Source organism: Coturnix japonica, chromosome 9 (assembly GCF_054131305.1).
Source record: "Coturnix japonica strain WE chromosome 9, WE-NBRP24, whole genome shotgun sequence".
Classification (NCBI taxonomy): domain Eukaryota; kingdom Metazoa; phylum Chordata; class Aves; order Galliformes; family Phasianidae; genus Coturnix; species Coturnix japonica.
Genome location: NC_140671.1, coordinates 129,440 through 153,231, shown reverse-complemented (window position 1 = coordinate 153,231; position 23,792 = coordinate 129,440). Strand labels below are relative to the sequence as shown.

Below are 23,792 nucleotides of genomic sequence, written 5' to 3'. Positions count from 1 at the left end.
TTGTCTCCTTCTGGCTCCATAGTGCTTTTCAGTGCAGCAAAATAGCTTATAAGCATATTGTCCTCTCTGCTGTGAGTCCAACCCAGTGATACATATGTGGACCCAAGCCAGTAAATGCAGCTGGCTTAAATACATCTCTGTGAACTGTGCTCCCAGCAAAAATTGCCTTAGACTCCATTTTCTGGCCAAATTACTCCTGACATTTTGAAACAGCTTCTACTGGAAACATTTCTAAGGCTAGGTTTTGTACATGGCATAAATAAAATAATTCTATCTGACAGAATTATTCCAGATTTCACCAGGGCAGCTGATATAAAAAATCTCATATTTTGTAGGTCTTATAAACTCTTCTGTGACATCCTGTTGGTTAACTAACTTATGTATTTCACCCCCGGGGCTACTGCGTCAGACTAGAGAGTGAATAACTGAGTTAATCCATTACACTGTGTTGCTTCCCTCAGAGAAAACAGCACCTCACAAGACCACAGACCATGTAATTTAAGGTAAGTGCAACCAGTTAGGTAGAATTCGGGGAGATAGGTTCAGTCACCCAGGAAGCTTTAAAACACAGTCATGTCTCTTTCAAATGCATTTAGAGCTACATTTTCCAGGTTTAAAGGCTTTTACTAATCACTGCAGCAAGCCACTAGCAACACCTACTGTTTAAATGATGGGTGTCCGACCAACAGATCTTCTGCTCCCCCTAGCACTTGTTCCTATTATTGCAGATTATTGCACTGCCAATTTCTACTAATTCGACAGCGTTCTGATTGCAAAGCTGGGTTTCTCTCTCCCACATGAAACCTGTGGGAAGGGAGGATAGGTAAAAGGAGAGCCATGAGAATATTCCCTTGAACCAACCTGGGAACAGCTGGTTTCAGCTCACCCCTATGCAGACTGGCTCACACTGCTCTGCTCTTACAAGTAGCTGCAAGCACTTACTTATGCTGAGGTCTACTATAGGCCAAAGAGGCTCACTGTTTTTGCCTCTGTTCGGGCATTTCATTCTCATTAAATTCTGGATTGCACATGGACTGGGGAAAAGACATGGCTGTAGTGTCAGTGCTTGGATTTGCACTCTCAGACTTACCCACACATGTGCATGACTGCACACACACAGCGCACAACAAAGAGTAAAAACATCCTAGCAGTTCTTCCATGGAATTCTTCCATTTGGAAGGAAAGGAAGAGTGGGTCCAGTGGCCCTTAGCAAGGGCTGAAGACTAAAGCTAATAAAGATGATAACCTCATTCTTAACTAAAACAAGGCCAAGCTGTAAGGAGGATGAGTGAAATACAGAGTTCTAGGGGGCAATCCGTGAGAAGAAAACTCCAGTGGACATACCATTCAGGTTCCCTGTGGCAGGGCAGGAGAAGGTTCCTCAAAACAAACCCTGGGGCTAGGGAGATAGGAGTATGACTAATTCAAGCACATCATATCTCCTCCCTCTGAAAACTAAGGAATCAACACTGACAGGGAGCTCCTGTCAGTTTGGGACTGGGATTCAGTCTCCAGGCATTTCTTAATCTCACTACTTTGTTGACTGGTAGATCAATTTCTGTCTTAAACACTGCCCTCTTTCTTCCTCTATTACTCACCTCTGCTCTTAAGTGTAAAATGAGTCAACTGTGTAGCAAACCAAGAAAGAAAAGGAAGACATGTCTTCTAGGTAGATTTTTACCATCAAAGAGATTCTGGTATCTCTGCACTATGTAGTAGTCACTCTAATTCAAGAACAGAGGAAACAAATAAGATCAGAGACTGATATTTTATGGAAGTTGAGATTCACCCTCTCTGCATGTCATCATTTACCACCTTAGAGAAAGCCCAATAGCTGTGGGCTTCCCATCCAGGTCTGGCTCCTACCTGGCAAAGCTACAAACTAAATTAGTCACTGACTTCAAGTAAAAGCAGAATTAATAAAGACTTGTCAAGCAGCCAATTCAAAGTGGCAAGACCTGAGGAGGAGGCTGAAAGTTTGATGGCTTTGCTGGCTTGACTGGCTGCCATGATGCCCAAGGATGACCAATGACACTTTCTTGGACAGGAGCCACCTCCCGCAGGGCCCACGCCCTGATGAGAGTCTTGCTCCCCTCCAGAGCAGCTGGCTTCTGCAAGGTTCACTGCCTCAATGTTTGCTTCGTCCCAACTCCTGAAACAGGTCTTACTTGTACAGGAGCTTGGTGTGTCTCTGCTATTGATAATTACACATTTATTGAGCTTGTGCAATCCAAGCTCCAGCTTCAGGCCAAAAGTTCATTGCTAGAGGGGTTCAAGAATTTCCTCCTGAGAATGGAGCATTACATCACTTGCCAAGTGTGTCAGGCAGTTTTCCAGCCTCCTGTTGGGTTACACCCATTTTGACTGCTCTTGTGGCTGGATATTGTACATGCCTGGATGTATCTTTGTGCTCCACTGGGTTCTTTGTCTCTGTACACTCCAGACACCAACAAAAACAAGGCAGACTGTCACAGCCCCTGTTGTCACAGCCTAAGGAACCCAGAACAGCTGAAGGACTTCTCCTGAGGTCAGTAAATAAGAATGAAATTCAATTTCCTGGCAGCAGACAACCAACTGTTGAATATTTTGCATGTATACCTCTAAAATATCAGACCATTCTTTGCAAATCTCATCACACAGGCAGTCAAGGTTGGCAATGACATTTTTTCTGATGGAACGCTTAATAGTCTCAGGGACACACCACTTATCATGCTATGGATGGGGCATACATTATAAAAAGTGATGGCTCCTCCCCAAAAATTCCATTTCAGCTAAGCTCGATGTCATGTTCATTTTCCATTATTCTTGTAGCATCAAGAAGAACTGAATCCTTAATAGTATATTATCATTCCACACTTAAGGGAATACAAATACTGGTCATTCTCTTTGCCATTAAACCATCATTGCCTGTCTTTTCATACACATATACCTGAAGACACTGAAGTTAAAAAAACAGCTAATCTTTAATTCTCATGCGTGATGTTATGTCATGCTGCCATGCTGATTAACAGAAAAATCACTGTGCAAACAAACTAGAACTCTTACACAGGCAGTTTTAATTTGTTATGGAGTTTGACACCATTATGGTAGAAAATTAGGGTAGTAATGAGCAGATAAGCCAAGATCTAACTGTAGATAGATACCTACATTGCTGTAGATACAAGGCTCCTTTTCCCCTATGGAACCTATCTACAAGCTCTGTGCTCCCCAGACTTCAGAGATCTGTATTCAAAAATGCGCAGGGAACTCATAAATACGATTTGGGGATATACAAGCAGCACAGCCTGGTGATTTCTTTCAAAGCCAAGGCTGCCAGCATCAGTATAACCTCCCCAGCTTCAACTCTGTTGCAAGGGACTGCAATGAGCCTCCAAATAAAAATCCTGTTGTTGTTGACCAATAACTGTGCCAGACCACCTTAAATGGACACTGTGCCCATCTGCTCTTCCTCTCCTCCCCCACACCTCCTCCCTCAGGGTTGTAAGCCATCCTGCAATATTTTAAGTAGCATTGTTCTCCTCCCTTCAGAAGCCCCTGGACCATCTGAATGGCTATATATTCTCTCCATGCTGTTTGTTATTCCTGAGGACATGCACATTGCTGAACATACTAATAAAAATTTCATAAAAGAGGTTGCCAAAGGGGTGCATATAAGGGGATTTGTAAAGCACACACAGTCTCCATTTGCCATTAAGAAAGGGCTGCAGCAGGCAAAACCAAGCACTCCTGTACAACAAGAAGTAGCTGTGTTACTGAATGAGACAGAAAGGTCTTAGGTGACAGACCAAAGATCTGTATCATCCAGTATCCAAAATAAACAAATACAAAAGTGAGTTCCTTTGCAGTTCCCAGCAGGTTAAGTGAAAGGTGCGAGGAATTAGCAAGAAAATGCCTCTGCAAGTCATGCCAGTGTAATAACTGCTGTGCATGCGTGTTAATGTACTGCCTGCTTACTCATCCCCTAGCAGACTGCTTGCACCTTCACTGAGCAGAGATTAAAACACAGGGAGTAACATAGTGACTAAAAATTCTTTAATCTAGTCTGAGAGTAGAGTTCAGTGGATGCTGTGCCCCACCTCTAAGCTACTTCTGTGTTGGTGGTGAAGTCGCACACGTTTTATCTGAGCTGTACCTCTGCCTCCTGGATGGAAAGTACAGTGTAAGTATATTTCATTACGATCAAATGCAACCAGTAAAGAAACAAAAAAGCCCACAAGATCTGTAAGCACATGTTTTGCCTACACTCAAGAGGCAGAGCACTTAAAGGATCGTAAATAGATGACTTTGTGAAGCCATACGTTAGGAAATTACTGAAATGCAGGTTACTGGCCTCACAGAGAGTTACAGCCCACGTGGAATGAGTGCTCTGCCATAACCAGTTACTCATTATGGATGTTTTTATTATAACATATTTACAGGCTTCATGATCTGTCTTGTAAATACATATTAAGGAAATGTTAGAAATCAACTTTCAGTGTTGGGCTTCCAGTATTTGCCAGCTCTGCCTCAGACAAGCAGAGACAGCCTCTACAGGATTCAGTTTTGTAGCTGCTGCTATAGGAATTACTTAGAAAGTAAAGGAAATACTTATGGAAGCAGCAAGCTTAAAGGAACCTACTATCTTAACAGTCAGAAAAGCACTTGCACACAAAAAGTCATACTGTCCAGAGGTGAAGCCTTCTGGATTATGTGAAATACATTGATCCAGACATAGGCATTTGGGTGGGCTGTTGGCCTGAACCCCTGGCAGGAGGCTGTGACAACATGAGGGAAATATCTGAAGTGTTTTCCACCCTACCCTCATGCATGATCTACTGATGTACCACAGTGAACATTGGTAACTGTTCTACTGGCAAACAGATGTGTGCTGCATGAAGCACCTTGGCTAGAATTTTACTAATGTACAAGAATGTATTCACTGAGAAGAACAAATTCGTTTCCAGATGACAATTTGTGCTGAATATTTCATACTCATTCACCAGTTCAGCAAGTTCCACGTATGTACATACACAAAACATACAGATGTTCATTATAATTTGCCTAGTGAACATCGTATGTATTTAATCAGTTTTGAAGGTTAACCATATTTTAGTATTTCCACAAATATCTTTGGAGCCAACTTAATTAAACACCTCAATTGAACTGGGCAGCAAGTTTTCCTCAGAAACATTTATAGCAACTATCCTGCAAAACCAGATACAGGCTCCAAAGCCATCCAGAACGTGCTCCAGAGCCAGAGACCTTTAAAAGCCTCTTCCAACTCAAACGATTCCATGATTCCACAAACATACAAAAACACATGCTCATCTCATAGTGTACATGTGTAACTGCAGATGCCCTGCTTCTCTACACTCATGCAGGACAGCTATTGTATGTCAGCAGTAATTTATGCTGGGTTTTCATATGCAGTGTACATCTTATTTTCACACACCAGCTCAGTGTATATATGATCAGATTGCAGGCACATGTGCACATGCATGTGATGTGAAATACTCTGGAAAGCTCTAGGAAAATGTTCTGTCAGACGTTATGTTGACAGATGTAGATGCAGTGCCTCCTCCAACTTACAGAAACCAGTCCAGACATCACCTTTCCATATGCACAGCCAAAACTGGAGTGTTAAAAATCCAGCACTGACATAACATTCAGTATTTTAATTGTTATCATTTGACCCTTTAGTCCACACTTGTTCAAAGCAGCTTCTTTTTTATTAATATCTCAGCACACCGTGCAACACAACTTGAGTGTCCTAATTTAATTTTAATTAGTGCTGACTTTTTCTTTCCTCGCTAATGAAACAGTGCTCATTATGAAGTATAATTGAAGACCCCTAGGGGGAGGGGCATCTGGAGACCTCATTGTGTTGGTACCCGGCATCCTGCCCAATAAAATTCCCTTCTGAACGAAAGCAGTTTTATCATTAATTCATACTGCAGGGGGGCTGACTAGCTGCCAGCTGCTGAGTTCGTACTGCTCTTAGGAAGAGCCGTTTGTTTTCTCCAAAGAAACAACTCCAATTTTCTAATGACTAGAATACTTACATCATAAATCCTTCACTCTTGTTGTTAAAAGTATTTTTGAACATGGGCTGTTACGAAAGTGTGCCTCTTCATTAGATGCAGACTATTCATGAACTTTTTCTGTTTGTGATTTTAATTGAGCTTGAGTGATATAAATATTGAGTTGTGGTTCACTCCTTTTTAAAAAAATAAATAAGAGAAAGAAATGTGCTCAGTTTAATAGCAGTCTGAGATGACTCAGGCAATTGCAGCAAGAAACAAACTCATAAGAACGAACTGCAGGTAGGTGGTTAAATGACTATCTCTGGAGGCACACATGGAGTGCCAATAGGAATAGATGTCTTTATGCTCAAAGCATCCCCAGAGCCTCAGTTTCTTTGCTCTATAGGTGTGCAATCATTGCAACTGCACTGAAAAATTCTTCAGATGATTGCACGTATTTTGTTTCTGGCAGACTCAGGACTTCTTGTAATCTGGCTTCAGATGTTTCCCTTCACACAGTTACAGGATACAACACAGCTGCCACTGAATTCTCCCTGAAGAATGACAGAGTACCTACAGGGATTATTCAGGGACAGTTATTGCATGTTAAAATCATCTCCTGATTTGATCCAAGCTAAGTTTGGAGCATTTCAAGCCTCCGGAACAACAGGACAGAGCAAAATAAGGCCTCCAAGCTTACCTAACTGTCAGAAATGGCAGTTATTCTGGCACAACAAGTGCCTGGGGTCTGGGCTGTTGGTACCATGTCTTCCAATAGATACGCAGATCTGTTCAGGAAGGAGATACAGATTCACACATACAACTTATTTGATTTTGCATTAGAAGTTTAATTTCCTCAGCACAGGATTAGGCCTTCAACCAGGTTTTAGCTACAGTGAGCTGGCATCTACTGATAATCCAAAAAGTTTATATGAAAAAGGTATCTCCTGCCAACAGGACTGCCAAAAAACACACATCCTTTTTGCCAGCGCTGATCATAAGAAGTGGCTGATTGGGATTTTCCTCAAAACCAGAGGAAGTATGTATCTTATTTAGAGCAGTGGAGACTCAAAGCTCTTTTCCTTCCATGGCTATAAACACCACCACAGATTATATTCTAATAAATAACTAGAGAGTGCGACAACAGAATGACACACAGTAACTCTGAATTTTGGGCCCCCAAAAAATCTCCTATAGCGAATGGCAAAATTACCATTTTGTTTCTGATTCTACAGTGCTTCTCTGGGCTAAGGTTTCCCAGTCAAATTTGGCACATGCACACTGATCTGCTGCACCTTATGCTACTCCATTACAGGGCAACATCTGCCTAACAAAGGTAACTTGTTTCAAAGGTAACACGTTTCCAAATTTTTATTGTCCCAGTTGAAAGAACAAGTATTCTCCAGGGTTGAGACACAGCTCAGCACCCCTGAGAGCATGGGCGGACTGTACAGTGCACTCAAAACATGGAAGAAAATGATATGTTTACTCAAATCTAGTCAATTTCCCCAAGCCTCAGATCAATGACTCTTCATTAACTTTCCTCAGATAGCCCTGAGTAAAGAAGCTGCAGAAGATCCATGGACTATCGTGCATTTAGGTGACTCCTCTTCCAGCTTAGTTTTGGAGCTGGACTACAATTTAATTGCATCTTGTAACAGAAAAGCCTGCATTCTTTGGGCCATTATAAGCTTGGGCTTTGGTGATAGGAAAGCTAAGGGAGACCCAGGGAAGGGATTTTGCCTACTGAATAACAGCACCCATCACCAGCAAAATATCATTTGTAAAATTCAGTTCCTTTAATAAAGAAGTGTCTGACAGACACTGCTGCTGTGTTCCTGCTATTAATCTTATCCCAGTGCTGTTACATTAGGGGATGTAAACTATCTTTTCTCTCTAGCCATTATGGAAACTGTGCAATTCACATCCTCCCAGGAGGGCTCCAATTAGCCAAGCCTGCATCCCTCTTGGCTTTCCATCAACTCGCTGCATTATGCTGGGCTGGAAAAACTAACCTCCTACCACAGGCATGAGCAGAAGGCCTGCAGTAGCGCATCGCTGCTGACTCTTTAACATTCTCTCTAAAGTTGTAGGTTTTGGTCTCATCAGCAATTCTCGAACCTTGGAAAGTGAATCCAACGATGAAATATTTTAAAGTAGCTAAGAGACAACAGAACCACACCTGTGAACTGGGTAAAAAAGGCAAAGGCTGCACATGACCTTAACCAGACTACTTTTACCCACTGAGCACTGTCATGCATTAAATGCACAATGAGACAACTGAGAGACACATTTTACAGTCAGCTCAGCTATTAAGATTTGCTAAATTGCATTTCAAAGTACTTCCACTGCAACCCCAGTTTTATACACAAACCAGAGAGTTCTAAGATGTGATTAGAGTGGCTTTACTTTGTTTTGCTTTATCCAGTTTAAAAGTAAATTATTTCTTTACTGTTTCCATAGTTAACCTCATCTTAGATGTCAAGCACAAAATTATTCTGGCTCTCTCAGATGAGATCACATAAGAATGAATCCTGTCCACAGGAAGTGAGGTCCACTTCAGTAGAGGATGGGTGCAGTGGCCGGCAATGCGTCTGAAACTCTGATCACACCTCTCATTCTACATACAACTGACAAATGATGTTGCCAATTCCCTGGTTGCTAATTCCTGCTGCAGCCGGTCTAACATCCAAATTCAGTAAAAAATAATAGTAATAATAATAATATTGATAATAATAATAATAATAATAATAATAAATTAAATCATAGTTTTTAGTTATTTCAAAAGAAGAACAACCGTACTGACTATAAAAAGATTATAATGAAACAATGGTCCTGTTACAAGTTGGTTGCAATTGCATTAAGAATATGCTGAAAAGGCATCCATAAATCAATACATCTTTGGTGCTGGCCAGAGACAAGCTTAAGTAATTAAATAACTCAGCTGATTTCAACAGGGCCAAATTTTTAAGCCAGGTCTTATGGAGATCAGGCTCTGTATACCTCCCTTACAGATGAGCCAGAACTGCAGACAATCCTGAACATCCTCCTGCAACATCTGTAGGAACTTATCTCCTGTGTCTGTTCTAAGCCTGTCAGAAGACACACTTGGGCAGCAGACTGTCCCAGAGGGGCTGCTCCAAGATGTTGGTACACACCTGGGCCACCAGGGAACTGAGTGCTTGGCACAGATGCAGCTGCTCTGAACCCATATCAAAGAAGAGCATGAAAATGCAGAGAAGTTGGCTCAAAATCTGCTTATCCTAGAGAGTACAGTGCTGGCAAACATGTCTCCTTTGTTCCCAGCATTTTAAGGAATGAAGGGCTTTTGGAAATAAAAATCAGTGCATCCACTACTCATTTGGAGCCAGGGAACAGATACAGACTGTAGGATGACTGCAAGGCAGCAATTCAACTGCCTCTCCACAACTCTGAATGCATGCTTGCTCTAAGTAGGACAGAATACAGCAAAACAGAGCTGAAAAACCTTTAACCAAACAGCACTAATATATTAAAAATATGTATCTTTTTCTTCACAGAAGGGAAAAAGAAAAAAAAAAAAGAAAGAAAGAAAGAAAGAAAGAAAGAAAGAAAGAAAGAAAGAAAGAAAGAAAGAAAGAAAGAAAGAAAGAAAGAAAGAAAGAAAGAAAGAAAGAAAGAAAAAAAAAAAAAAAAAAAGCCTGAAGCCAGTATTTCATTCATAGGCTACAGAAAAGCCCCATCCTCAAAGACTGTATGAGCCTAAATGTGTCTGTGTTCTGCTTGACATCAATGGGCATGTTTAACGCCATGAGGCATGCATAAAAAGCAAGTTGAGCTAATAGAAGCAGGAAAAACTAAACTAGAATAATAAATATAAACCTTCAGACACAACATAGGTCCTCAAGTATGTCTGTGCACACATGCTTCTTCACTGCCACGTATACATATCTCTCCTTGCATTAATAGAAACCCTCTCCACTTGCCACTTTCTTGCTCTTTGATTTTTGGCCATTCTGCAAGAGCAAACACCTGCAGTGTGATGTTTTACTACTTAGAGGTGTTAAAATGTAACACATGCAAGATGGGTTTAACTAACATAGGAATAGACACCTGCGAAACTGGTGAGGAAAAGAAAGAGGCTTCCAAGTCCTGCATAAACCTGCACTTCCATGCAAGAGAACAATGATGAGGGAAACCTTGTCACCCTGTGTAATTGGAATCATTGAATAACTCAGGTTGGAAAAGACCTCAAGTTCATCAAGTCCAACCGCAGCCTAACCATAGTACCCTAACTCCAACAACCCTCTGCTAAATCATATCTCTGAGCAGAGATATAGGCACAGAATATGCCATGTGCTGGCAGTACAATCAGCATCAACTTAGCTTAACTGAGCACAGGGCCTTGTGGTCACAACTGCAGTAGAAAAGCAAACTGGCTGAAATCTCCAGGCTTAGAAACAATCCTTCAGAAAAGTCCTTGCCTGTGGGTGTTCAGAGCTGGCAGCCCCTGCTGCCACCAGGCAAAGCCAAGATCAGCAGTTCTTGGCACTGGTTCCTGCCTGCCCAAAGCTCCTGCTTTTGAAGTATGCCACACTGCACTTCTTGCACATACAGGGTCTGCTTTGCAGGCTTCTTGTTACCTGCTCCTCCAGACAGACTGTTCAAGGCTGTCCGTGAATAACAGTTTGGGGGCCTATCTTCACTATGCTGATCCGATCTGAATTATCAGTCTAAGGTTGCAAAGCCAATTAGAAATGAATTTTTATTTCCAACGGGTTTCTTCAAATTATTAGATCACGAGCCAAAAAAGCAGCTTAGTCCTTCAAAAGCTGTGATTTGTTAAGGACCTGGGGGCATTTTGGCAAGTTCTTCACAGTTCAATTCAAATATTATCTCCTTCTCTATGCTGCCAAATTTCAAGATAAACCTCTCTTCCACAGATCACTCGGTGTCAGTATGTGTCTGGTAGCAAGACTGCAGTCTGCATCTAGGCTGCTGGAACAGTCACAGGTGGGAAGAGGACAGAATGCACATGATTTGATGGGGCTGCAGAAATCTGCCCAGAGATCAGTGTTTGGATGACAAATCTTGCAGAGCACTGCCATTCACCATGTAGTTCTTTCTTGTCCTCATCACTCATTAACATAAGTCTCCATTAAGAAATCTGATATGTTCCAAGTAATCCCAATCCAAAGTATCCATTACTTATAGGCTGATTTCCTAAGAAAACAAGTCATATGCAATTCAGCTTTGTTACGTGTTTGTGCAAGTTTCTTCATTAATAATCGTGAGATTTATTAATACCTGCATGCTACAGAACCTACAGAACAACCTACAGAACCCAGGAACCTGGGCATCGTACGTCCTAGTTGGAGTAAGTGATATGAGTTTGGACTCACAAACCTCTGCAGATGCCTTTGAGACTCCTGAAATGACAGGGCTCAGTAAATGCTCCAGGAGCACTGCTGCACATCAAGATGCTGCCACCTAATGGCAAGAGAGGAGGAGCAGCAGTCGGGTAAAACTACCATTTACAAGACTCGTAAAGGTCTGGGTTTTCTTGGCAGACTTTGGGAAGGACTGAATTTAAGATTAACTCTGTAGGAAATTCCATTCACTCTCCAGCCACTGCTGCTTTTTCTAGTGGGTATGTGGATCCCTGAATGCAACCTTTCCATGCCACTATTTACTGGTTATATAGTAAGCCACTGCTATTGCCTCCAACCCAGCCCTCTCCATGCATCCTAGTCAGGAAATCCTCCCTTGCTGTGTCACACACACATTAAATATCCATCCCTGTGATCCACACACGACTGACCTCCCCATTCCACATTACAGTCAAGATGAACTTCTTCCACTACATCACATATTTAGTATATCCCTTTACCTCCTTCGCTCAGACAAAATGAATCTCCCTAGTATTGTCAATAATAATTTTCTTTATATCCTGACTAACAATACAAGGCAACCTGACGGAGCACTTGGGCAATAATTCAATCTTAGCTTCTCACCGTTCATTAAACTGCATATAACTTCACCAGAGCTGCTGCTGAATTATACCCTCATTTCCTTGTGAGAATCATATATTATTCCCCTGGGAATAGTAGCAATACAGCTAAAGATGAAATAATTTGTTTTAAAAACCCCAGGATTGTATCTGATAGCACATCATTTCTTCATCTCATTACTCACTTTGCATTAGTAATTAGCAGAGGTTATTTCCTCCATTCTCCTCCTCCCTTTTGTTTCATTTAATGTCTGATAACATTAGTCCATGGGAGATACGATGCTGTAAGATTTTAATACAGCTGAAGTGATTGGGATCTTTGCTGGAGGCATGCAAACCCTAGGAAATTCAAATTCAATTTAGCAAACAAGAAAAATCACTTCTCACCACTCTGCCCTGTACTTTGGCATCTACCCCTTCCCCCAGAGAATGGGCCCACTCTGGGCCCTGCACAGCTGCATGGCACAGGGTCAGGTGGTTTCTGCACTGCCTTCATGGCACAGTGTCATTCTCTCAAGTCTAATGATAAGCACATGATTTTTCTGAGTCCACAGTAGTTTCTCATGAGAACTTGGAAGCTATTCTGTGGTACTGCTGTGCAGGGGATAGGGAGAGTTTGCTATATGCTACAGAAACCACAGAGGAAGCTGTAGCTACACACGATCAAAATAAATTAAAAAGTATGCAACTGAAATTTCTGCCTGCCTTGTGCAGTCCCCTCCACTCTTCCTGGCCTTTGGAGAGCTCCCTTTTGTCCAGCACATATAATATAATTCCCTATTTCCTATAACAATGGGACTAGATTGCCTTTAGTAAGATGGCCACTGGTCACAAAGCAACTAAGAGCCACTATGACATGCTGGCATCAGCCTCTATCATGAATCTGTCTCCCAGTCTACATCACAGAAAAAAGGGCTAAAGAGCCCTTCTATGGCTCTGGTAAGCTGTGTGCTCAACAGCCAGGCTCTGCCTTCTTCTTTTCCATGAGCTGCTTGTTCCTGGGGAGTCTGGGGACAGAGCCCAAATGTTTCCCCTGCTCCCCCACATCAGTCTCCTGATACTGCACAAGTTGCCTGCTGTTAAACCTTATCCTGCTGAATACCATGTGTTTGATATTAATTACATGTCCGAGCCCCATGAAAGTCATTGAAATTTAATGAGATGCAGGGATAGAACCACTGAGCCAATGGCATTCATTAAGGGTTGCCATGGAGATCAGTTTGCCAGGCTTGACCCATATTAAGTGCCACTGGTCACCACCAAAATCGGAAAAAAAAGATGAAATTATGGGGGGGAAAGTAGCCAATTCCTGAGGGGTCTGAGCACTAGAGCTCTGACCACGTTTAGTCAGCACAGTTCTGGCTCAGCAGCTCAGTGCATGGGCCACAAGTCAGCCAGAGAACAGGGCTTTAATGGAAACTGGGTCTGCTCCTCTGTGCCATCTGCAGAAAAGAGAAAAAAGAGCAATTCATTCACAAAAAAAAAGAAGGCAATGAGCTCTTCACACTTCTCATTTTATCCCTTCAAGTGGTGCAGCTGAACAGGGCTGCCACTAAACCACATTTTGTGTTCTGCTTCTAAAATGATGCTGCTGTTCTTAGCGGATATTGGTATTGTGGCCCTAAGTCCAGGGAGATGGAGTGAGAGCGGCAGAAAGAAAGGCTGCTGCAACTAATCATGGGAATGTTAAGATGGAGAAATGTAATAATAAAAGGCCTCAGAGAGAACCAAGGATTCCCTACAATACAAGCCCTGCAGCAGCTCTGGGAGAAATGATACTTCCCACACAGCCAGTTTGTGCAGCTCCAGCCAAATCCCTCACTCTGTCCTTTCCCTCTTGCCCCATGCAAAACCGGAGTCACAAGAAGTCATTTTTTCTCTCTTTTTGTCTAGTGAGATAGAAGCCAAATTAAAACAGAAAGCCTCCTGCCCACAGGCTTTTCAAGTGCTTGGGGGAAGGGGGAAAGTTGACCTGAGACAGCAATTTGTAGTTTCTCAGTATAAACAGTAATAATAAACAAGAATGAATTAACCAGATCACTAATATGTCTACTTTCCAGACCATCAGTAATCTGTAAGAATCAGGCTAAGATGCAATTGCAGGAGCAGCTGGGTGGAGTCAGGGCTGTCTGCTCAGTGAAGGACTGATGCCCAGGCAGTCCTTACCTCTCAGGTAAGCCTGGTATCAGCAATGCAGCCCCTTACATGGATCTGGATGCAGTGATAGGGTACTGCAGCAGCAGAGCTTCCTCTGGAATCCCACACATCTTGTAATACTTTGTTTTTCAACCTTAGTCCAAGCACTCACATACAATCAAACACACACAACCGTCACATCTTGAGTTCTAGAGAGGAACCTGCAAGAACAGGATGGTTTATGTCAAACTTCAGTGAAAAAAAAATGCACTCGTCACAAACACAAAAGTGTAAGTTATAGTTTATAAGGCAACTAACCCCGAAGCACAAGGGCCACCCTTTGAAGCACAACCAGAAAAACAAAGAAATTGCAACAAACTTATCTGAGTACATCTGGTTCACCTAAACCATCTGCAGCCCTGGGAAAGAACCTCATTGCCAAAAACAGCTGAAACCTTATCCTTACAGCCTACGGGGGTTCAGATAATTATATCTGACATGAAAACTTGTAGCATATACAAAAAAAAAAACTGGAGGGGGAATAAAAGGTCAACTGTATAAAGATGCAATCACTGCAGAAGGGGCCAAGTTACAGCATGGTGAGCTGTTTAAGCAGCCAAGATAAATAAGACACAATTAGAGTTACATTGGCTCACCCTTTTGAGATCCCACACGTGGGTGTATTAACATAAGAAAAAAGGGGCCAAGTCATCAAGACTTGATGCTTATTTAACTTGGCCCATTTCAAGGCTCTGCGTGTACCAACTTCATTCCGTTTCTGCAGCAAACACCTCATTTTCTATATTTTTGTATTTGTAACCTGCTTTCTGATCACATTTCTCTTCTTTTTATTTTTTTTTTTTTCATTAGAAAAAGGATGAGAAAGGGAATGGAACCTGAACTCACGGCCTCCTACACCTAAGTCAGCAGACTGCATCCCTTTGTGCCAGCCAGCTCAAGGCCTTTGGTGAAAAACAAAAGCACAAGACTTTCCAGCATGTTTAATTAACAACCACAGGGAGCGTAATACAGCCTCACAAATGGAATAACGTACTGAAACTGGCAAAAGAAAATAACACAGAGTTGAAGTTTACTTCTGGAAGGATGCTGAATTTCATGAGAACGCAACATCAGCACTCAAAGCCTGGCTCTTGTAGAGATGCCCAGCACCGCGCTTTGGAGCCAGCATTGCACAGCCACTGCAGCACTTCAGCGCTGAATCCACTGTTTCTACATAGCTACCACACTGAAAGGGGCTTGAGTACAGCAGTAAGACTAATACAGAACACTTCGTAGAGCTGGGTCCAGCTCAAAGTTCTTTATAAAGTCAAACATGTATTTAGGTAGTTATTACCATCACAGTCACTCAGGTTCCATCTTGCTACTTTAGTCATACCAATATCACCACTGGCAAAGACAGGAGGCTGGCCCTGTTTCTTGTTTTCAACCCCAAATGCCACTCTGAAGATGCACAGGAACCACATCTCCAAACTTCTGAAGTACCTTAATACATGAAAGAGTACCCAGTTACATGACAGCAGGAAGACTGTGGTGATAACCATTTGGGGCACAGATCACATAGCTGGAGGGATACCATACTGATGTATCATGCTGTAGCGGAGCAGAGGAAAGAATCAGTAGTGAGAATCTTTCACTTAGTGTATCAGTTTTGATAAGTCTGTTAAGGCCCTGTACCTAGCAACAGGATGAGATAGACTTACTACAGGCAAACAGCAAGCCTGCCAAGAGCAGCCTCCCGATGACTTCAGCAATGCGTTACTGTGGAGCCCTGGAGGGTATGCAGTATTACAGGCGCTCTCGTTTTGGTAACTCAAATCCACTCAATCATTCATGGGAAGATAGCTCTCTAATTTTTTCATTACGTTAAGACTGACAAAGTCTCTGGAAAACATATTCAATACTAGTCATCATAACACAGAATGCTATGGGCTGTGAACACAGGAGTTCTGTAGATGACAGTGAACAATGCAGCATAGTTAGCTAAGCTGCAGTTCTGCAGTGTAGTTGCCTAGAATAAGACAAAGAGGATGCTAAAAAAAAAGATGCCATCAATTCTGTAGAAAATACATACTTCAAAGGTTCATCTACACAGAGCACTCTACACAGAATCACACCACAGATGTGCTGGCCCTGTCACTGCTGCAACAAACTTCTGCAGCCTCTGCTGGCTGTCAGTTCAGTAAGCATCTGCAAACATTACTATCAGAACTGGAGCCCCAGAACAACACCATGTGATTTTCTGTGCAGTGCTCTAAGTCATTAGAACTGGGTGAAAGTACTGCTAAATTCATGTTTTGTTCATTGCACATTGTCCTTCAGCAGCTTTCAATCATTTACAAAGACAGCAATGTTTTAGGGAAGAGCAAGTCTGCCTCTTTCTCTAGCATTCGCTGTCACCTTTTCTGCTCTCTGGTCTTGCTCCTGTACTAGATGAGCGCTTTCAAAAAGCTGCCTGACACATGGCAAGCACTTTGCCTGGTTTGCAAGAAATGTGTTGTTTTAACAGAGTGGTGATCTGTGAAATTCTCATCCTCGTGCACCAATGCAACCCCATAGAAGACTAGGGGAAATCTGCTCTCAGTAAAGCACAGAAGCAGGTGATGGCTCATGGAGATCTTCAGAAGAAAGACATGACCAAGGCACTAGCTGTCATCCTCTTTATGCTGGACTCTGGGATGTTTCAGCTTAGGACCTGAGCTTGACAGGCACGTCCTTTGAACTCCCCTGTACCCAGCATGTCTTTCTGGGCCACGGGCACATTCAGACAGGCTACCCTGACACTTCACAAACAGCTAGACGGCCTCCACTGCCTGTGCCTTGGGAACATCCACTCACCTAGTTAATCCCAAAGTTCAAGGGGGATCAAAGTGCACAGAATTTTTAACAGTGGTGCCAGGTTCAAGTGGGCCCTGATACAAGGACATTAACTACTGAGCCAGGATGAGAAAAGCAGAGAAAAGTAGCAGAGGTCTGACCCAGGGTGGCACACAATGAGCCACCCCAGGAGGCTGGAGCCTGTTCAGGGACATCTGGTCCTAAGAGCCACACTAACCTCCCCTCCCTCTTTCCTCCTTTCCCTCCCTCCTGCTGCATATTCCCCCTTCATCTCTGGCAAAAAAACTGGCTTCCTGCAGTCACAAGGAGGAGCAATTACCATATGGGCTTGCCGCTAGGAGACAAGAGGGACGCTCAACATAGCAGATGGATCAGGGTGAATCATGCAGGGAAGAACAGATTCTCCCCATATCTCCCTGCTTCCTCTGCCAGATATTTAGGAATTCCTGCCCAGTTTTATTACACACAAGATGAACCTTATTGTCAGCTCTTACTGCCTCAAGCCAGAGAGGTATTTTTGTTGGGCTATGCTTCTCCCTCCAGCCCCACACTCCCCAAAGCCACAGACACAGGCTCAGACCAACTAACAGAAGTACCCTGAGGAGAAACCCCATCATGCAGCCCCTCTTCCCCTCTCCATTCTTCACTGTCAAGCTCCAATAATGGAACATTTGCATCCTTGATTTCCCACAGTAGCTCCCCCAACTCCCCTAAAATTAGCAGTCCACCTATATTTACACAAAAACATATCTGCTATACGTCTGCTTGTAATGAAGGCTGCAGAGGGAGGGCAGAGCAGGAAAGCGTGATGTTTCTCTCCTGGTGCTCCACAAACATTTCTGGCCCTGAGTAGCAATACCAGCTTTCATTCTTCATGTTCTCCATCATCCTCCACAGTGTAATGAAGCCAAGCAGTGGTACTGCTGTTACTGGGAGTTTGTTCTCTTTGTTTGCATCATTATCACTTCTCTCCCTCCTTTGTGAGCCTTCAAATGGTAGTATGCAGGCATGGCTGACCAGTTGCCATAGCAATCCACTGGAGTCCTTGTCATATTGCAGGAAGTAATATGAAAAAAAAAAAAGCTGGATTGTAACAAAGCCAAAGAAAAAAAAAAAAAAAAAAAAAAAGAAAGAAAAAGAGAAAGAGAAAGAGAGCAAGCAAAGGAGGAAAGGCATCTTTTCCACTCCTCCTCTATTCCACCACACACCACACTGGCTCTTTACAAGAACACAACTTTTGGGGACTGGAGTGGAAAGTGAGAACATTGCTTCAACAGCCACACTGTCAAAAAGCAACACCCACAGGGAAGAAAATAGGCATCCCTCATTCACAAGTATGTCAGCACACACAGCATGCAGATAACCTCCATCCTTGGAATGCTTTATGCACCACTTCTCCCTCTGCTAAATGATGCACTACTCAACCAAAGACAAGGCTTTATCTAGCACCCCTTACGCTTAGCAAGACCCAGATCCTTTCCACAAAGGACAGGGAAACAGCATGTTTATCCAGATGGTACAACTCTGCTTCAGAAGGGAGCAGCTCACCACCTGGATTTTGCAGAGGCTGATGCTGGTCCTCAGTGACTAGAGGCCATTTATTTCACTGCAGCAATTTCATTTGCTGTTTTTCCTGGGTGTACTTGGGATGCTCATTTGAATAAAGTCTGTACTGTTGTTGTTCGATAAGAATTAACACAGCCCTTTACAGGGCTTGGTACTGGGGCCCATCTTGTTTAATATTTTTATTGATGACTTAGATGAGTCTATTGAGTGTACCCTCAGTAAGTTTGCAGATGACACCAAGTTGGGAGGTGGTGTTGATCTGCCTGAGGGTAGGGAGGCCCTCCAGAGGGATCTGGATAAGCTGGATCACTGGGCTGAAGTGAATGGGATGAGGTTCAACAAGGCCAAGTGCTGGGTCCTGCACTTTGGCCACAATAGCCCCATACGGTGCTGCGGGCTTGAGGATGAGTGGCTGGATGACTGTGAAGAGGAAAGGGACCTGGGGGTGTTGGTTGATGCTCGGCTGAACATGAGCCGACAGTGTGCCCAGGTGGCCAAGAGGGCCAATGGCATCCTGGCCAGCTTTAGAAATAGTGTAGTCAGCAGGAGCAGAGAGGTGATCATCCCACTGTACTCCCTCCCTACAAGAAAGACATTGAGGCCCTGGAATATGTTCAGAGAAGGGCAACAAAACTGGTGAGTGGTCTGGAGCACAGGTCTTATGAGGAGCGGCTCAGGGAGCTGGGTTTGTTTAGCCTGGAGAAGAGGAGGCTCAGGGGAGACCTCACTGCACTCTATAACTTCCTGGAGGGAGGCTGTGATGAAGAAGGGTTTGGCTTCTTCTCCCAGACAAAGAACAAGGACCCAAGGAAATGGTTGCAAGTTGTACCAGAGGAGGTTTAGATTAGACATAAGGAAAAACTTTTTCTCTCAGAGAATGGTCAGACACTGGAATGGCTGCCCAGGGAGGTGATGGAGTCACCATCCCTAGCAGTGTTCAATAGGTATCTGGATGAGGAGCTATGAGATATGGTTTAGTGGCTTGTGGTAGCAGTGGTAATGGGAAGGTGGTTGGACTAGGTGATCTTGTAGGTCCTTTCCAACCTTGTGATTCTATGATTCTATGAAAATAGCCTCCAAACTGAGTATAAGCATCAGCCCAATCACTATGACATACAGCTAAGTGCCATGTAAATGAGTCTTTTCTATAGAGGAGTCTAGTAGAGGAATGCAGTAAACACATTCCCTAAGACATCCTGTTTGACATCAGGTCCAAAACAAAGATTAGAGTGCCTGGGCTTAGTGATGCTGCAGATGATGCTCAAGTCAGCACCAAAGCCATGTGAGTGTCATTTGCTCTCTGCTCCAACTTGTGCTGCTAATCACACACTGTGGATTTGTGTAGTTATGAACTGCATAACTGGGAGCAGAATCCAGCCAATGATACCAGAAAAACAGACTTGGGTTCATCTCCAAGACCAGGCCCTCTTCCATGCCTTCCCTCAGCCCAGAGTCTTCACTCATCTCTTCCTCCACCTGTCTCCCTCCTCTGTTTTAGACATTTTGATTTCCCTGTAAAAATATTTAAGGGATAACGTTGAAGGTTGTTATTTTGTTTACATTGCTGTTCATTGTTCCTACCTTTCCCCCCCCCCCCCCCCCCCCTTTTTTTTTTGTTAAATTCATATTGCATAAACAGGTTTAGGAAGCAAGTAGATGAAGACTCCATCCCCAGTGGAGAGCATGTGCCTAATGGGTAGATTTAATTCATATGAAGCACGCTGTACTCTTGTAAGCCCTGCCTGGCATATTAAACTGGTGTCTTACATCTCATTCCATGGTCAGAAATATTCATTTCCTACATCTTAAAGACTTGAGACTCATCCATGAATAATAATATTAATAATTAAGCACCTGACTGCAGGGCTATACTTTGAGCATCATAACACTAATCATTTGCTTATCCCATGATAATTATACTCCTCTCTCCTATTTCTACACTCAGCCTTATTGGTTAACCATTTGCTTGCTAGTCTGTTTTTTGAGACTTCATCAAAGTGGAATTCAGATCCTTAAGTTTTGCCTTCTTACCAAACTGATGAGAAGTACTCCAGACTAAGAATCATTTCTTTCTAAAATAACATCTCTTTGTAGCACCACATCAAGACAGGAGAAATCTAATAATTGCTATTACTTTTTAACAGCAGCATAGAAGCAGCATCTTCTATTCCTTTCTTAGAGTCTGTGAACAGTAATGTTCCAAAAGACAGCAGTTAAGGCTCTGCTGATAACCATCATTCTTGCTAGGCTCAAAATCAGAGGTGGACTGGCAATATGGAGCAACATGGATGTGTTATATGACCTACAGTCCTCTAACACTGACACTAAAAGACAAGAGTCAGAATGGCTGACTTCAATTTCAGTGCTAGATTTCAGAGCCCTGAGGTACAGATACATGCAGAGCTACCTCCCAGAAATGATTAACCTCATTCACTGATGTCACATAGAGCACATTAGGTTTTATGGAGGAAGCAGATGCCCATATGGCTTGTGGTTCCCCACATCTCTAAATGCAAGTCACACAATGTAAAACAGTGACACTATTGCTCTTGTCCATAGCTTTGCCTGGGGCTCAGTCTGCATTAGAAAGTTGGACAGCTTTGTTACACTAAGATCCCTACAAATTTCCACAGCCAGCCAGATCTTGTCTTAAATGCACTCTAAGCAGATTTCACTATTCCTGCAGGGAAACTGGGATCGTCATCTCTTACAGCCCAGAGGCAAAGATATGCAGAGGTACACAACATTTTTTCTTCCTTCCCAACACCACACTGCCTTTACCCTCTGCTTTATTGGTCAAACAGCTGCATGGTAAGTACCTGGAAGGAACTTGGAGAATCAGATCAACTAATACCAACAGAAATTGTGGAAAGCACGTTTCTACCTTTTTTTCCCCTCCATAAACTAATGCAAAGCAATGAACTTTCTGACATGTTCTTTTAATATATATTGGCCCAGTCTATACCAAAACATTTGTTTATTTTTACAATTCCTACACACTGTTATAGACAACACTTTTTTGTCTTTTTCCATGAAAATTCACTTATCAAAGATTCTTTTTTTTTCTTCCACCATGTGCCAGAGACAGAAAACTGTATATCAAAGCCATAGTACATTCAAATAAAGTCACTAAGCTCTGCTTTAGATGCCTGTGGATTCTGATTGTGACTATACTAGTCCAAAGACAGCAGCAGCACATGTTCAATCAGAGCATACTTAAAAGCTATTCTATGGTACAGTCAAAAGGCATACATGGTGTGAATCGTAATCCCAAAGACTGACACTAAAATTGCCTTAGATGTCTCAGAGCTGAATATAGCTTAGCTTTTACATATTAACCTGGCTTTAAAAGCATTGTATTTCTAGTATTCAAACTGCAAGCATGATGCAGGGGGATAACTTTTAAACAGGTAGGTGGGGTCTTTTTCCATTGCAGACCACTGCTGAGTTTAAGGTTTATAGACCACAGCAAGCTTGCCTCAATTGCTATTAGAAAGTGATGCCATCTTGAAGTAGCACAAAGGCAGGTCTCAAAATAGCACAGTTTCCTTCCATGTACTTGTCTATATAATGTAGTTCACTTTACATGGAGAGGCAGAAGATACCATTTATAACATCATTGTATATCTACATATAGAAAAGCTGTACCTGGATGCTGACACAACTTGGCTACAGTATCTCCACTGTAACTGTTTCCTTTTCAGTCTTTCCTCATAAATTAGTTATTTTCTAAGTTAGATAATGTGCATTTAGTTCAGATGTGAGAGGAAAGCAATTGGCTGTTGGGAAAGACTGCTCTGTGCCAGAGCAGGTTCATTCCACTTTTGGAGAAAAGCTTCCAGATACTGAGGTATTTATCATAAAACACGTCAAATTAGCATCGACATTCATATAATTTAAGAAAAAATAACTTCTACTGGAAGCACACTTAGTTTTCCTTCTCATTCCAAACTCAGCACAGCCTAGTGACAGGTGGGATGGCTGCAGTGATGTAGCCAGCTTCACACTGCTCTGCCTGCGCCAATAGCAGTGCATTTTCCCTGGAGTTCTGTTCAGCAGCTCAGGACCTCACACACTTTGGGATTTCAGTACTTCAAAGTCTGGCATTTTTGTTTGTTTTCCTTTTTGTTAAACAATCCTTAGCAAATATTTAAATGCGAAGAGCTTCACAGCAGGCAAATTACAGAACAATCTGCCCAGAGGGAATGTTCCTCCCTAACTGGCACAAGTTGCAGTTTTGTGCCTTGGCATACACAGTTCCTAGAGCTTTATTGTTTGATGTTACTTTGCCCTCTTTGATGCAGGTGTCCCTGTGGCAGGGGACACACCATTTTCTTTAAGTACTATAAAATATTTGCCTTTCAAATTATGAAATATCTCCTTCCTCTTCTACTGTAGCATGTACAGAGGGGAGTTCCTCAGCATCATCATATTAGCCTTCATTTCACATGCTGGGATAATCCTCCATCATTCCCTCACTCTCCAAATGAAACTGATACAAGATGTAGCAATATTGTTAAGCTTGCTAATGCTCATTGATGGATAGCGCTGCAGTTGTCTTGAAGAACAGAGTCCTTGATGGATAGCCCTGTAGTTGGCTAGAAAACAGGAAGAATCTATGCCCTTGTACTAAATGGATAACAACGATATACTGACTCCTTTATGCCAGACAGATAGGGAAGTTCTGCTTGGATCAGCTAATTTTGTGAAAGCAGTTATTATAAGATCAAGGCAAGGAGATAACTGAGCATGCATGAAGACCAGGTTCAACCAGTGAACACAAATGAAAAAGAAATTTCAGTGCAAAATCCATGTTTCCACTTTTCCCCTGCAAGCTTTCCACAAGCCCGAAGTTTAATTATGCTTACTCTGCTGGAAAAAAGGTCAGACAAGGATCCCTCAGCCAGGCACGTGAGGGCCAAGCTCTGCACAAGGCTACCCCCCTCCAGTGCCATCCCCAGTGCATGCTGTGACTGCAGAGCAGTCCCTGCACTGGATCCCAGCTGCTGCTCACCTCCAGTTCAGTTTTGCCTGACCTAGCCCACCCTGCAGCACAGGACTTGCACTTTTCACATGTGGGTGCCACAAGTTGATATCCCATGCAGGAGAAGAGCAGGCCCACAAAGGGAAGCATGCTAGGCCCAGCCCAACCTGGAATAATTTATACTTGCCAAGAAGAATGGCCAAAGCCATGGGCAAATCATCTGGTAACATCCTAGGAAGAGAATGAGGAGCAGCTGTGC

At 42.8% G+C, this 23,792-nt stretch overlaps 1 protein-coding gene across 1 annotated transcript in view; it reads left to right on the top strand.

Moving 5' to 3' along the window:
- The window catches only part of HIC2 (HIC ZBTB transcriptional repressor 2), a 118,232-nt gene extending 96,562 nt beyond the window's left edge, over positions 1 to 21,670 (top strand). The window contains exon 4 of the transcript XR_001558443.3: positions 14,998 to 21,670. The gene's annotated coding sequence lies outside the window, so the exon portion shown is untranslated. The remainder of the gene's footprint in view (positions 1 to 14,997) is intronic.
- The last annotated feature ends 2,122 nt before the right edge of the window (positions 21,671 to 23,792 follow it).